Source organism: Schistocerca serialis, chromosome 1 (assembly GCF_023864345.2).
Source record: "Schistocerca serialis cubense isolate TAMUIC-IGC-003099 chromosome 1, iqSchSeri2.2, whole genome shotgun sequence".
NCBI classification, from domain to species: Eukaryota; Metazoa; Arthropoda; class Insecta; order Orthoptera; family Acrididae; genus Schistocerca; species Schistocerca serialis.
This window is the reverse complement of record NC_064638.1, coordinates 303,272,246-303,286,352: the sequence shown is the minus strand read 5'-3', so window position 1 is coordinate 303,286,352 and position 14,107 is coordinate 303,272,246. Positions and strand designations below refer to the sequence as shown.

The 14,107-nt window shown below is 45.2% G+C and overlaps 1 pseudogene; it reads right to left on the bottom strand.

Annotated features, from left to right (window-relative positions):
* Positions 1–13,716: 13,716 nt before the first annotated feature.
* Positions 13,717–13,834, bottom strand: LOC126426559 (5S ribosomal RNA; annotated as a pseudogene).
* Positions 13,835–14,107: the final 273 nt, after the last annotated feature.

Below are 14,107 nucleotides of genomic sequence, written 5' to 3'. Positions count from 1 at the left end.
GTAAGACCCATTCAGTTTACCTATCGTTCAGTTCAGATTAGGTTCCGTTTAGTCAAAGATTTGCATACGAGTTTAATTATATAACAGTTTGTGGGGCCATAGTTTCGGGAATACGCAGACTTTTATAGAGTCCATATAGGAACAAAATATAGTGGGCAGGTTACAAGGTCGAGGAGAATTCGCGGCTGCCGGTCGTGAAGTATCTCAGCCGGGCTTCACCTCCCAATCACCATTGGCATCAAGCGACAAGTGCTCAGTAAACGGAGGGCGTCGCCCGGCGAAGACTCTACAATTTTTATTTGGTACTTGTAAGTACGCGATAGTCGTCCACTCGGACCGTGAGTTTGCCGCTACCACTGCCGCTTCGTCGCGCAAGCTGTCTGTCATAGAGGGCACGTCTTTGGACACTACTGCCACGTCGCCGCAGGCTTGGTCACCCACTGCCCTGTAAACTGGCGCTATTCGAAAAACTTCTTGAAAAAGGGGGTGGGGGGCGCTTGTAACCGAGTAAAACTTTCTGACGCACTTCTTTGTCCGGAACTAAACACATAATAGCGTCTAGCGCAAGAGTGATTACGGGCATCAGCAACGAATTACCACTCACGGGTATTACTGTGAAGTTCCACTGCCCAGGCCCTGTATGACCGGTGTCGTTTTTTGCGGCATCGGTAGAATTCAACTGGCGCTGCTATGTCATGTGTTAGTTTGTGACCAAATGTAAGAGCTGCCGGTTCTTCTTACGGGGAAAGCTGGCACAATGATTGATACTCTTAGGTGGAATCAGTGAGAGAAATAAGGCTTTGCACAAATTCAAGGTTGCCACACTGAAACCCAAAAAATGCTAAATGTTTTTTCGTATACTTCCCGATCCTCGGCTGAATCATCATGTCGAGGAAATGTGGGTGGATAGACCGGTGGGACGGTACCCAGTCTGTTAATAGAAATCGACGAAGCAGTAACAGCCCTGTTCAATAAGGGCCAACAGCACGGCGTACATAATGAATAAACCTGATAAAACTGCACTTAAAGAATGCACGCTCGGAAACCATTCCAAACTCGTCGCCAATCGTGGAGTAACTACGCAGCAAACGAGACCGGTTCTTGGGCCCCACGTCACAAGACACAGTAGCCTCATGTGAACGGCACAGTCAAAGGACATACAAGAGACCCACTAGGGAATACCAAAACGTTGGGATCACGGATTTACCCCGAACTTGTACGCCTTCAGCAGGCCATTAAAAAAATGGCTCCAAGCACTATGGGACTTAACATGTGAGGCCATCAGTCCCCTAGACTTATAACTACTTAAACCTAACTAACCTAAGAACAGCACACACATCCATGCACGAGGCAGGATTCGAACCTGCGACCGTAGCAGCAGAACGGTTCCGGACTGAAGCGCCTAGAACCGCTCGGCCACAGCGGCCGGCCTAGGCCATTAAAACAAAATAATGTGCAAGTAGTAAGGTCCACTACTCTGGCAAATAGCAAGAGAAGTTTTACGCGTCTGTTATGTAACAGATGTATCTTTGCGTAGGTACTCGTCGTTATGCTGTGGAGCAGTGCGGTGCGTCCCGGCCGCTCCGTGTGGCATTTCCGTGTCTGTTGTTTAACTCGACACCACGCTAATGTGTGAGCATTACGGTTCCGTTCCTGACATCCGATGAGTCTTTCGTATCGGGAAGCCACGATCAACCTGAAGTTTGACGCAACGTCCCCAATGCCCACGAAGAAGATAGTTCTTAAGAGAAGTGATACATGTTGATCCTAAAGAACTGCTGCATATCCATTTGTCTATTGTCTCCAGCGTTGTATATCTTCACTGACGATGAGGTCTGTGACAAACTTATCAGGTTACAGAATCTGCCAATCTGACGGACACGTGTGTGTGGTAACATTTGAACTCACTGGGCTGGGAATGGAAAATATGCCCTTGTCTGAGCTGTCATTTGAAGTTCCACCGGATTTGGTCACCCTTGCTCTTCGACCTTATGGCACAGTACTCGGTCATACGTCCGATAGATGGAAGACCTTCGAAGCTTATCCTATACTTAACAAGGTGCGACAAGTCCGTGTTGAATTGCACGGCCAAATACCTTCGTATCTCACTATCGCTGGTTGCCAGGCGATAATTATTTACGACGGTCAGCCGAAGACTTGCGCTGGACGTGGACAGATAGGCCATGTAAATACGGAGTGCCGTATCGTGCAGACGCACTCAGCCGATCAGATTCGACCATCGATAGCCGACGGTGCGGTGGAAGTTGAATAAAAGGATATCACGCCCACCCTCTGCCCTTCGCCTGACACAGAGGCGAGATAGCGTAAACAGTAATCACCGAAGCGCCATATGAAACGGCGCACGACGACCGACACAGTAGAGCGGCCCGAGGCAGCAACGATGGATGATGAGGTGAGTCAGCCGATACACCGATCCGATACGGCCGATCCTGGGTTACCACATGGTTCGATGTCTTCCCCCGCTACCCGTGGGACCGCACTGTGAGGATGCGAGAGATCACCAAAGCCCCGCCCGGATGCACACACGACTACGCCTGCTAATCGGGATCCAGTGGTATCGACCTCCCAGAAGACGCAGGATGCCTTTCAGGACCCTGACGGTACACCGATGCCGTCGGCAACGTCTACGTTGACGGTGACAGACGCCTAGGCTGGCGTGACCCACACCAGCCACCTCCTATCTCTTCGTCCTGACGACGCTCCACTCCGCGACTACTGCCCACCTGTAATACCAACGACAGCCCCTTCAACTTGATGGAACAGGCATATCGACTCTCCACGATCAATGTCAAAGGCGTTACTTCTGCTCTCAAAACCCGTATGCTGCAATATACATTACGAGCTGTGGATCTGGATGTTGTTTTCCTTCAAGAAGTCCGATTAGGACTCTGTATCGATGCCTACGGATATGACGCCTACGCTGTGCTTTCAGATGTGGGCAGAGGGGTACGGCTATTCTGCCCAGGGAAGGGATTTTGGCAACGGATGTATCCTGTTGGCCGCCGGCCCTTGGGGTCGCACTCACAGTTGGTACAGTTCGTCTGAGGAAACTGTATACCCTTTCTGGCACCGACAGAAGAAGAGAGCGACGCACCTTTTATGCTGAAGACACAGCACCGCTCGTTCAGGACTACGCCGACCACTTGGTGTTGTTGATGTTGTTGTGGTCTTCAGTCCTGAGACTGGTTTGATGCAGCTCTCCATGCTAATCTATCCTGTGCAAGCTCCTTCATCTCCCAGTACATACTGCAACCTACATCCTTCTGAATCTGCTTAGTGTATTCATCTCTTGGTCTCCCTCTACGATCTTTACCCTCCAAGCTGCCCTCCAATGCTAAATTTGTGATCCCTTGATGCCTCAGGACATGTCCTACCAGCCGATCCCTCCTTCTAGTCAAGTTGTGCCACAAACCTCTCTTCTCCCAAATCCTATTCAATACCTCCTCATTAGTTACGTGATCTACCCACCTAATCTTCGACATTCTTCTGTAGCACCACATTTCGAAAGGTTCTATTCTCTTCTTGTCCAAACTATTTATTGTCCATGTTTCACTTCCATACATGGCTACACTCCATACAAATACTTTCAGAAACGACTTCCTGACACTTATATCTATACTCGATGTTAACAAATTTTTCTTCTTCAGAAACGCTTTCCTTGCCATTGTCAGTCTACATTTTATATCCTCTCTACTTCGACCATCATCAATTATTTTGCTCCCCAAATAGTAAAACTCCTTTACTACTGTAAGTGTCTCATTTCCTAATCTAATTCCCTTGGCATCACCCGACTTAATTCGACTACATTCCATTATCCTTGATTTGCTTTTGTTGATGTTCATCTTATATCCTGCTTTCAAGACACTGTCTATTCCATTCAACTGTTCTTTCAAGTCCTTTGCTGTCTCTGACAGAATTACAATGTCATCGGCGAACCTCAAAGTTTTTATTTCTTCTCCCTGGATTTTAATACCTACTCCAAATTTTCTTTTGTTTCCTTTACTGCTTGCTCAATATACAGATTGAATAACATCGGGGAGAGGCTACAACCCTGTCTCACTCCCTTCCCAACCACTGCTTCCCTTTCATGCCCCTCGACTCTTATAACTGCCATCTGGTTTCTGTACAAATTGTAAATAGCCTTTCGCTCCCTGTATTTTACCCCTGCCACCTTCAGAATTTGAAAGAGCGTATTCCAATCAACTTTGTCAAAAGCTTTCTCTAAGTCTGCAAATGCTAGAAACGTAGGTTTGCCTTTCCTTAATCTTTCTTCTAAGATAAGTCGTAAGGTCAGTATTGCCTCACGTGTTCCAACATTTCTAAGGAATCCAAACTGATCTTCCCCGAGTTCGGCTTCTACCAGTTTTTCCATTCGTCTGTAAAGAATTCGCGTTAGTATTTAGCAGCTGTGACTTATTAAACTGATTGTTCGGTAATTTTCACATCTGTCAACACCTGCTTTCTTTGGGATTGGAATGATTATATTCTTCTTGAAGACTGAGGCTATTTCGCCTGTCTCGTACATCTTGCTCACCAGATGGAAGAGTTTTGTCAGGACTGGCTCTCCCAAGGCCGTCAGTAGTTCTAATAGAATGTTGCCTACTCCCGGGGCCTTGTTTCGACTCAGGTCTTTCAGTGCTCTGTCAAACTCTGCACGCAGTATCGTATCTCCCATTTCATCTTCATCTACATCCTCATCCATTTCCATAATATTGTCCGCAAGTACATCGCCCTTGTATAGACTCTCTAAATACTCCTTCCACCTTTCTGCTTTTCCCTCTCTGCTTAGAACTGGGTTTCCATCCGAGCTCTTGATATTCATACAAGTGGCTCTCTTTTCTCCAAAGGTCTCTTTAATTTTCCTGTAGGCTGTATTTATCTTACCCCTAGTGAGATAAGCCTTCAGACCACTTGGTAGTAGGCGGAGATATCAATTGTGTGCTCAGACCATCCGAGCAGATGCCGCCACATACCACCTGCCCTGCACTTCAGGCGCTTGTAAAAGACTTGGCTTTGTCGGACACATGGGTCATATGACACGACGATCGACACATGGGTCATATAACAAGTTGACCGAAGGGCATACATCTATTTAACTATTCATTCCGCGAGCTGTTTGCATCGAGCTTACATCACACGCGACCTGCGATCGGCAGTTATCGATGTTATGGCCGACAGCGTTCACGGACTGCCTAATGTATGAGTGTACTCTCACACTCCCACGCCAACTCGTCCGACGACGATGATGATATTTGGTTTGTGGGGCGCTCAACTGCGCGGTCATCAGCGCCTGAATGAAGTCCCAATTTTTACTCAGTCCTATTTCTTTGCACAGACTAATCAAGCCACATTTACGAATGCTGAGGAAATGATGAAGACAACATAAACACCCTGTTCCCGGGAACAGAAAATCTCCAACCAAGGACCCGTCCGACGAAGGAAGGGTCCGTGGTTCGTCAATATGGCCCTTCTTGATGAGGTATTTACATACGCGAAGTTGATTCCACGTGGAGCAGATGTCAACGCCGATTACCTGTCTATGGTTATACGCTTCAATGGTAGTTACGGTGTGTCAGGCCCTCCTTGTGTCGAACATTAGGCAGCTATGAACGAGATAGAGCACGCTGGTATATCGCGACCGCTGATTTCTACTACACTGAACTCCGCGATCTGGCTAGAGGCAGTCACGAGGATTATGGTAAACGGCTACAAGACCGGCTCCGCCCGTGTCAACAGGTCGGTCAGATAGAGTTGTCCTATTTCTGCCACGTTATTCGCCATTGTCATGGGACGAGCTCTTTACGGACTGCTGCGACGCTTGGAAAGTGTTAGCCTCCGTTCCGTGACCTTTCGTTGTGGCGCGTACGCCGATAATGTGATTTTCGTAGCACAGACTGGTGACAAATACAAACGGCGCCTTACTATCTCTGACAGTATGGGGCGGAGGCAGGCAATGTGATCAACCTACGGAAATCACGTTACATGGATGTGGGACGAGGCATGTCTGCAGAACTGGATGTACCCCTGACGAAGGTACCAATGCTCAAATGTTTAGAGACGTCGCTCCATCGACAAATGCAACGTACGGAGTTGTTTTCATAGGGTTTAAAAGCCGAAAAAGGTATCGGTAAAAATACGTTATTGTCCACCTAAGACAGCATAGACAATATGGCATATTGAAGTGTTGTGAGGGCAATATTTTGGAGGGTTAAATTGTTTTGTAATCATTGTATTGTAAGTGACGCTAGGGGTTCTTTTCTCATGTAGGAACGCTTTTGAAAGATTGTTATGTGTCCATGTTTATCAAATGGCTCTGGGCACTACGGGACTTAACATCTGAGGTCATCAGTCCCCAAGACATAGAACTATTTAAACCTAACGAACCTAAGGACATCACTCACATCCATGCCCGAGGCAGGATTCGAACCTGCGACCGTAGCAGCCGCTTGGTTCCGGACCGAAGCGCCTAGAACTGCTCGACCACAGCAGCCGTTTTTATGTTTATCACCATTAATTTCATTTAGTTTATGAATTCATTGTAGTATCCTCCTACGTATGGAGGATTTTCCAATTTCTCAAACTACTCACTTGAACCCATTGTGTATGGTGATCCTGTAACAAAAATATTAGTACAGGTAACACTTGTTTGTGTGTTGTAGAGTAGGGGGTACCCGTTCCTCACTTAAATATTTTAGGGCATGTATGATGGTGGATGTTATTCTGATTTATAATCGTGACTTCATCATAGACATGCTTACCTTGCAGGGCCTGGATTCACAGGCACTTCTGTCAGATATCTCCGTGCGTGGCTAGTGGTAAGGATGGTCATTACAACTGAGGGAGTATGTTACTGTTTTAATGTCCTACTAAAGGAATACAGAGTTTGAAGTAAATCGGTGGTGATCCCAGTGTCGTAGCCGGCCGCGGTGGTCTAGCGGTTCTAGGCGCTCAGTCCGGAACCGCGCGACTGCTACGGTCGCAGGTTCGAATCCTGCCTCGGGCCTGGATATGTGTGATGTCCTTAGGTTAGTTAGGTTCTAGGGGACTGATGACCACAGATGTTGAGTCTCATAGTGCTCAGAGCCCAGCGTCGTGGCATTCCCTTGTTAGTTAGCACTGCTACGCTCGCATATACGCGTGAGTCGCCGGCGTACGGCGTGGCGGAGACCTCGCCCCGCTCACGCATCCCACAGGTGGCTCCCGTGGCCGGCCCGTGCTGGTACACTCGGCGGCTGATTCAAACACGCACTCGCGGCGACACCACACACATTGCACTAGAACCCATGTTTCCTTAGTGCACCTCTATTCTGTACGGGAGTTGCTCACAATAGTTTACAAATTTCTTCTGTAACGTTTTGATTAAAAGGAAAAGTCGAGATCACAATAACGTTTCTTTACTATGACGAACTTCGGCTTATGCTAAAGCTGTCTTCAGATTTTTAGGCCACCTACGACTGGTGCTGGCGACTCCTCGGTTTTTCTCGTGCTACCAAGATTGTGCACTGTCACGATCGTGGTAACACGTGAAAAACCAGAAGTAGAGGGCTCAAAATATCTTTCGATGGTTTCATCATAACCTGAAACCGGTCACAATAAGCAAATGTTACTGTGATCTCGACTATTGTTTTTAACAAAAGTTTAGCACCAGATCCACGGACAATGTTGTCTAAATTTATCATCTTCTGTAATGTGTTTCATTGATGCAAACACTCTATGACAACGTTTCCTCGTCTTTTATTAATTCTTTTGTTTATAAATTTTCCATACAGCATTCTATAAACCGTGCAATGACTCATTGTACATCTAAGCAGCTATTACTCGCATGATAAATAAGTAAATAAATAGACGACATCGATTTGCAGGCTGTTCCAATGCACATACATTTGAGCGGGATTGGCAGGCGAATAAAAAGCTAACCCCGTTTGGTCACGGTTTAAATTATATGGTATGTTAAATATAATTTAGTTTATACATTCTGATGACTGTCCTCACCAATTTTGAATGATTCTGGTGTCAGCCCTGAATGTGTTACTAGACATAAGAGAGGATGTACCTAGTACAATACTTATGCTGCTCACAAGAAAACTTCTGCCGTAGCGCTACAAACACAACTCATATGAGAATTACCGAGCTTTAAAGTGACGTCCCGTTCTATTTCTCACTTTGCTAAAACGTATATTCAGGTTACGGTTTATGTAATATAGTCCACCTCGTTTCAGACTACAAGTCATGAATCCAGCAGTAGTCGTCAAAGATCACATGTAATATTTCTGCAAGAGTCCCGTTGAGCGTCGACGACACCGTCATTAAATGATGATCATGATGTTTGGTTTGTGGGGCGCTCAACTTCGCGGTTATCAGCGCCCCTACAAATTCCCAACCTTTACTCAGTCCAATCGCGCCACTGTCATGAATGATGATGAAATGATGAGGACAACACAAACACGCAGTCATCTCGAGGCAGGTACCGACATTAGATGGCACTTTTCTGTCCTTTCACAAGACTTTCGTGATAGTGCAGGATCTCATCAGTTACAATTTTCAATCACTGACCTGATAACGACCCTGTTATTAAGCTTGAAGATATTATTACAAAAATCACAATGATAAATCACTAATACGACGAACTCCGGGTTGTCGTAGCAGTTGTGATATGTAGATGCACTTACACATGAAGATATTTGCATGCGGTAACAGGATGTAACTAAATTGCCTTTAGCGACGTTGGGGCTTGTGGGGACCAAGACGGTTAGCTTTAGCATAGTAACTCATGTGCGGACGCTTACCACAACACCCATTCTAATCACCCGCTTCTTCTGCGCCACTGACATAGTTATTACTTACGTCATTCGTCGATTACCTGATTCCCATGTCTACTACGGGTTTCTTTACGTGACATTGAGTTGAGTTTGCGATCTGCTCAGAGAGATATGTACCTGCTGTTGTGCTTCTGGCCTTTTTTCATACTGCAATACTATTCAGTAGTGGTCATTCACTACAGTACAGAATGCTAGCAAGGTTGTGGCTATCGTGGGCGCTGGAAGACGGCGGATTGGCGATCGTGTGTACCGGAACATGGTACGGACGTACAGTGTCTGTGTTGATGTCGGTGCGCGTCACATCGAGCTCCACTTGTAGGTGTACTCAGACTACAAGTAACAGGAGCCAGAGAGCAGCATGTGTTGTGGAATTCTGCGTGTAGAGGGAAAACGTTACATTTCCCAACATGAGTTCCTATGCTAATCTTAACGGTCTTGGTCCCCACTAAAAGCCGTCATAAGTCTGTGGAGTGAATTTAGTTACGTCCTGTATAGTAATATATACATCACCTGCATCAGTCTTTACACTACAATTATAGAAAGTTTTAAACATGAGTGCTTAGTCAGCTACCGTTTACAAATTAAAGCACTTACACCCCTTGGTCACCAAAATTAATGGTGGAGAGTATTTCGTACGAATATTAACACCTTTGTCGTATAACATTCGCTCAGTTATCCCTCTCCTAGCATTGTCACAAGGTCATTCTTGGAAACGTGTTCCCTTAAGTTACCCAACAGGGTCTCATGAGAAGAACTTCACTTTTATTCTAATGCTCCCATTTCAGTTCTCGAAATATCTCAGTAACGCCGTGGGCTGTACTAACCTGTTACTTTGCTAAGATCATAGTAGCTCATCCCACAATTAGTTTGATATCTGCTGTGTACCTCCTTAATAGTGACTCCAAATATACAAATCTAGGGTAGTACTCTAAACGAGATCGGACTGGTATCTGCCATGTGGTGTAAGTAGGCTGTTTAGGCTTTTATGTTGGTAACGGCACGTAGCGCTCTGTATGAAAATCCATGCTGTGCTGTGTGCAGTCTGGTTTGCGTTGTTGGAATATTTGCTGTTGTAGTGTTGGGCAGTTGGATGTGAACAGCGCATAGCGTTGCGCAGTTGGAGGTGAGCCGCCAGCAGAGGCGGATGTGTGGATGTGGGAAGAGAGATGGCAGAGTTTTGTAGAGCGGACGTCAGAAAAACGAAATTTGTAAGACTGGATGTCATGAACTTATATATATATATATATATATATATATATATATATATATATATATATATATATATATATATATAATGACTTTCTAAGGTTATTAAGGTAAATACATTGTCTGTTCTCTATCAAAATCTTTCATTTGCTAACTATGCCTTCAGTACTTAGAATCCGTTATTTACCCGGCAGTATTGGCGCTGGCTGTATTGCAGTAGTTCGAGTAACGAAGATTTTTGTGAGGTAAGTGATTCACGAAAGGTATAGGTTATTGTCAGTCATGGCCATTCTTTTTTAGGGATTATTGAAAGTCAGATTGCGTTGCGCTAAAAATATTGTATGTCTGTTTAGTGTTGATCAGAATAAGTAAAGAGAGAAATGTCTGAGTACGTTCACTTCTGCTCCGCTGTTTAAAAATCAAATAACTTAAGGGGTTACCAGCACATTAATTCATAAATTTTCCTAAGGGGAGGGTTCAGTGGATTCGCTTGAAATGCTCTGCAACATCAATGAAATCTTTCAGATAATTTGAGTCTTAAATTTGAGTTGCCTACGACTAATTTGACATGTCCGTCCCATTTCGTAGCCCCCTCTCTCACTATTGTTAATATTTAAAAGTTTGACTAGCTCCAAATGTTTACCATGGACTAAAATAGAAGTAAAGTCGTATGGCGTGCCTGGATTGAAGACCTGTGTCAAAGAGCCGGGAATGGGTTCCACAATGGAATAATTCCTTGCGCACATATTTTTCTTTAGTAGGCGTATTTGGAGGGTTTAAGAACCGCGCAACCGTTACGGTCGCGGGTTCGAATCCTGCCTCGAGCATGGATGTGTGTGATGTCCTTAGGTCGGGTAGGTTTAAGTAGTTCTAAGTTCTAGGGGACTGATGACTTCAGAAGTTAAGTCCCATAGTGCTCAGAACCATTTAAAAGAGTGTAATGTTGAAAGTTGATGATTACAGAAGGGAGAGGCGCTGGATCGAGGCACCTTCCTCACAAATATCACAAAGTGAGCCATAGAGCTTTACGGCCCCATCCGGCGGACGGTTCACCATCCAATCACCAGCACTTCATGAATCGATGCTATTGGCGCAAAGACTGGAAATGAGGAACTTTTGTCAATCCACTTGTTGGCCAAATATCAATAGTGCAAATTTTACCACGACCAGGATTTGGACAGGTTTACCTCTGTGTCGAGCGCCACTTCAAAGGCGTGCGTCCGTATATCTCGGATAGGGAGCGAGGTTGCTATGGATAGGTTAGTGGATTCTGACGCTTTGGAAATTTTCTTAAATGAAATTACCATGTAGTACAGCACGTAGGTATGCTAGCTCGTCCTGCAGTTCTTTATTATGATCCAACGGCGTTTGTTTCTAATAAATCATAAACATTGCAGCATATTCCGACAAACTGTTAAGTACCACCCACAAAAAATGCATAGGAAGAGTGGAAAAGAAAACGTTTTGGGAGCCATTTTCTCCACAGAACGAGTTTTCAATGCTACAGTGTTCTCAGTACTCTGTTGCATGACTCACTCAAATTATATAATCACAGAGGAAATACTTCAAACATTCATTAGTAGAAGTTGTGTGGTCTTTGCGCCAAACAGTGCTTCAGCGGTCCAAGTGTCATTGCAATGCATACGAATGACCTCTTTGATTGTAAAGATGGTGCTCCTGAAACACTGTTGAAGATCATAAATTTTTGTCGGTCTTCTAGCCGCACCCAGGGGTTTAAAATCCACGAGCTGTAGGCCGAGTTCTCCTTGGCCATTGTTAAATGATTGCTGCTGCCGTCCTCGTACAGCCGCGCTTTCTTCATTGACGTCACTGGTGCCCGCTACAGTGCCATATGTGGTAATGTTTTAATTGCGCGCTTGCCGCGCCCGCTTCAACTTTCCGATGGCAGGATTCCAAGCTGTGCTTATCTGCAGGCCGCCGTCTTTGTTGAGGATGTTGTCGGAAATTTTTAACCCGAACGGTTCTTTTATAACAGTGTCCCAAAAACTAGTAGTCCGTGTAATAACACATGTCTCGACAATTGCAATACGGCGTCCGTTTTTTAAAGCATGTTCCGGCACCGCTGACTTCTCAGGATACCGTAGGCGAAAACATCTCTCGTGTTCCACACGGCACTGCTCAATAGTATGTACACTCTGTCCGATACAGAACTGTCTACACCGACACAGTATTTTATAGATTCCTGGCGTTCTGACTCCAACATCATCTTTCATGGGCCTCATTAGCTGTCGAATTTTAGTCGGCGCTCTAAAAGTCGCATCGAATTTACCCTTCTCTAGAAGCCGGCTAATCTTTCCTGCTATTGTCCCTAAGATCGGGAATAACGCAAGCTTCTTCGTCCTCTCCTCGGAAGTGATTTACTTATGTTTCTTCGGCAAGATAGTTGCGACATCTGGCGGTTGTTGTAGCCGTTTTCTTTGAAGATTTGCCGTAAGTGGCTCAGATCCTTCGGAAGGCTTGCAGCGTCTGAAACGGGTTCCGCTCGAGTCACCAATGTTCTCAGAACAGAACTTTTCTGCGAAGGGTGGTGATAGCTGGGAGCATGGAGATATCAGTTTGTGTGGGTGGGTCTCCAATAAGCACTGCAGTTTAGACATCCATTTTCTTTCTGGCGGACGAGGATGTCTGGAAAAGGCCAGGCACCATCTGTCTCTGCTCCCATCGTTAATCTGGTGTTACTATGGATGTTGTTGATGTAGTTGCAAAATTCTACAAGATTTTCACGCCCATGAGACCAAAAATTTCTGACAACACCCTGAATGAAAGCTAGCGGCCCGCAGCGAAACATAACTTGGAACCCGGCCATTGGAAAGTTGAAACGGTCGCGGCTAGCGCGCATCGAAAACATTAACATAAATGGCGCAGGACCAAGAGCACGTGACGTCAATGAAGACAGCGTGGCTATATAAGGACGGTAGAAGCAGTCATTTGACAGTCGCCACCTGACAATGGCCGAGGAGAACTCGGCCGAAAACTCGTGGATTTCAAATCACTGGGCACGGCTGGAAGTCTGAGAAAATTTGATCACTATATATCGCCGCCATATATACCGATGAAAGTTTCTCAGGCTTATTTATTCATTAGTACATTGCTGTCGATGCATGCATGTAACATCCCCAAATGCAGTATGATCCAAATGTCTTATACTCAGTGATCTCAAATAGCTATTAAAGGTCTTTAATTTGAAACAGAAGAATGGAAAAAAACGTCAAAGAATTCAAAAGAGGGAAGGTTACTGCAGGTGTAAGCCTCAAAATATTTCGTCTGAAAGAGCAGCGATGATTGTCAGTTGGTGAACAGAAAGAACTGGTGATGATGTTACCGTTTGTCCTTCAACAAAACAGGGAATTTTGCAGCAAACTTTGCCGCATCTGATCCCACCAATGGAGTTGTATGAGAAACAGAAGTCTGTACTGATAATAATGAAAGACTTTCGAAAGTAATTTATTTTTGTTACAAAAAAAAAAAAAAACACTCCGTCTACAAGGCAGAAGTGGCCCATCGGGACCATCCGACCGCCGTGTCATCCTCAGAGGAGGATGCGGATGGGAGGGGCGTGGGGTCAGCACACCGCTCATACCGGTCGTAATGATGGTATTTTTGACCGAAGCCGCTACTATTCGGTCGAGGCTGAGTGCACCCCGAAAAATGGCAACAGTGCATGGTGGCCTGGATGGTCACCCGTCCAAGTGCCGACCACGCCCGACAGCGCTTAACTTCGGTGATCTCACGGGAACCGGTGTAGCCACTGCGGCAAGGCCGTCGCCACTTATTTTCGTTACACTTTTGTAAAAAAAAAGGGTAAAATAAATGAGGAAAGATTCAACTTAGTGCATCTGTTTATTGGATCATGGGAAAAAAGCTCTTTTAACGTACCTAGAAGTAGTCAGATGCCTGGTATGGAACTCAGAGATATTACTTTTCTATTAGTCTCATTATTTTTTGCGATGATGGGTTAAGAAGCACAATTCTGTGGTATCGGAATAGCTTCTCAGTTTTGGATACATTTAAGTTATGTTAGTTTTGATATTGCTCAAAAA